The sequence below is a fragment of the Dryobates pubescens genome, chromosome 18 (genome assembly GCF_014839835.1).
Source record: "Dryobates pubescens isolate bDryPub1 chromosome 18, bDryPub1.pri, whole genome shotgun sequence".
Taxonomy (NCBI): Eukaryota; Metazoa; Chordata; class Aves; order Piciformes; family Picidae; genus Dryobates; species Dryobates pubescens.
Genome location: NC_071629.1, coordinates 19,517,501 through 19,519,636, shown reverse-complemented (window position 1 = coordinate 19,519,636; position 2,136 = coordinate 19,517,501). Strand labels below are relative to the sequence as shown.

Genomic DNA, 2,136 nt, shown 5'->3' with positions numbered 1-2,136 from the left:
GGCTCTTCCAGGAGCTGGGGTCACTCTGGTACAGCTCTGCCCAGGTGGTGGGAGATACCCCACCAGAGAGGTCCTTGAGAGAAGCAGGCTTTAGTGTTTCCTTCTGCAGGGTCATGATCCCATGCAGCAATGGGTGAGACAGTTCTGGGCTGAATTTCTGATATTATAATAATAATAATAACCAGGTTGGAAGAGACCTTCAAGATCATCACGTCCAACCCATCAACCAATCCAACCCACCTAAACAACTAACCCATGGCACCAAGCACCCTATCAAGTCTCCTCCTGAACACCTCCAGTGATGGGGACTCCACCACCTCCCTGGGCAGCCCATTCCAATAGGCAATCACTCTCTCTGTGTAGAATTTCTTCCTCACCTCCAGCCTAAACCTCCCCTGGCGCAGCCTGAGACTGTGTCCTCTTGTTCTGGTGCTGGCTGCCTGGGAGAAGAGACCAGCCTCCTCCTGTCTACAATTTCCCTTTAAACAGTTGTGCTTTCCCACACCGGGAGTCGAACCCGGGCCGCCTGGGTGAAAACCAGGAATCCTAACCGCTAGACCATGTGGGACTGCATGATATCAGGTGCTCAGCTGCTGTGGCGCAGCCTGAGGACAATGTTTGGTGCACATGGCCACAGAGGGGAGAGCATGCCCCCTGGGCTTCAGCAAGAAGGGCTCAGGCAAAGTCTCTGATGATGCCAGTTTGCATTTGGAGATGTGCTCAGAGCCAGAGCCTTTATTTCTTGATCACGTCCTTGTGTGCTGTGAGCGGGTGTCACCTTGTGGGATATGGTTGAACATCTCACCCAAGACTTTGCTTTGTGTACCTGAGTGGGGGGGGAAACAGCACATGCCAGTTCCCCAAGGGTTTGTTTGTAACCCAGCAGCTCTGTCAGCCCCCTTGAGACTTGGTGTCCAGATTGTGTTGGACCAGAGGCCTCCTCCGGGTTGCTCGAACGTGTCTAGAGAAGGGCAACAAGGCTGGGAAGGGGTCTGGAGCACAGCCCTGTGAGGAGAGGCTGAGGGAGCTGGGGTTGCTTAGCCTGGAGAAGAGGAGGCTCAGGGGAGACCTTTTTGCTCTCTACAACTCCCTGAAGGGAGGCTGTAGCCAGGAGGGGGTTGGTCTCTTCTCCCAGGCAACCAGCACTGGAACAAGAGGACACAGTCCCAAGCTGCCCTTCTTGCTCTCTCCAGCTACCTGAAGGGAGGTTGTAGCCAGATGGGGGTTGGTCTCTTCTCCCAGGCAACCAGCACCAGAACAAGAGGACACAGTCTCAGGCTGCACCAGGGGAGGCTTAGGCTGGATGCTAGGAGAGATTGGCCATTAGAGTGTGCTGCCCAGGGAGGGGGTGGAGTCACCATCACTGGAGGTGTTTAAAATAAGACTGGATGAGGCACTTGGTGCCATGGTTTAGTTGAGCAGATGGTGTTGGGTGCTAGGTTGGAGTTGATGATCTCGAAGGTCTTTTCCAACCTGATTGATCCTGTATTCTGTATCTGCCTTTTGGGGACCTGTGGGTCCTCAGGGTCAAGCAGGGTCTGCTCTGGGAGGTATGATCAGATCTTGTCCAATACCTGACCAGCTCTGCTGGCAGAAAACCTCTGGAGGCTGTTATGGTCTCTTGACTTTGTGAGCCTGCTCTGTGCTGGCCTCCCACCAGGGTCCACGAGCACGGTGTCATTCCAAGTGATGTACCCACCAGAATCTTTACAACAGGACATCCCTAACCCTCTGTCTCCAAAGGCTCAGTTTTACCTTGAACTTGAGCAGTGCTGGCCCCTTTTCTGTGGTGTGAGCAAGATGGTGTTGGACAGGAGCAATGTGATCAGCGTTGCCTGGGGAGGATGCTGCCATTGGCCACAGGCTTTTATTCTGGGAAGGGCAGAAATCCCAGCACCTGCCTCCACCTGAGTGCTGCTGTGCCCTGCTGGCTACATCCAGGAGCACCCAGAGCTGTGTCTAACAAAACTTCCCACTGCAGCCTTTCCCCTCCTGAGAGAAGGGCTGTGTGGGAGCTGGTGGGGCTTGAGGTCCTTCTGCTCTCCGTCTGCCATCTGTTTTGGGCAGGCCTTGGTCCCTTTCCCAGGGAGGTGGCAGCAGCCCTTTACAGGGCCACCACAGGGCAGGCATGGGGAG

General features: G+C 54.9%; 1 non-coding gene across 1 annotated transcript; it reads right to left on the bottom strand.

The window, feature by feature from the left end:
* Positions 1 to 496: 496 nt before the first annotated feature.
* TRNAE-UUC (transfer RNA glutamic acid (anticodon UUC)) lies at positions 497 to 568 on the bottom strand. The gene has a single exon. It is a non-coding gene; the product is annotated as a tRNA-Glu (tRNA).
* Positions 569 to 2,136: the final 1,568 nt, after the last annotated feature.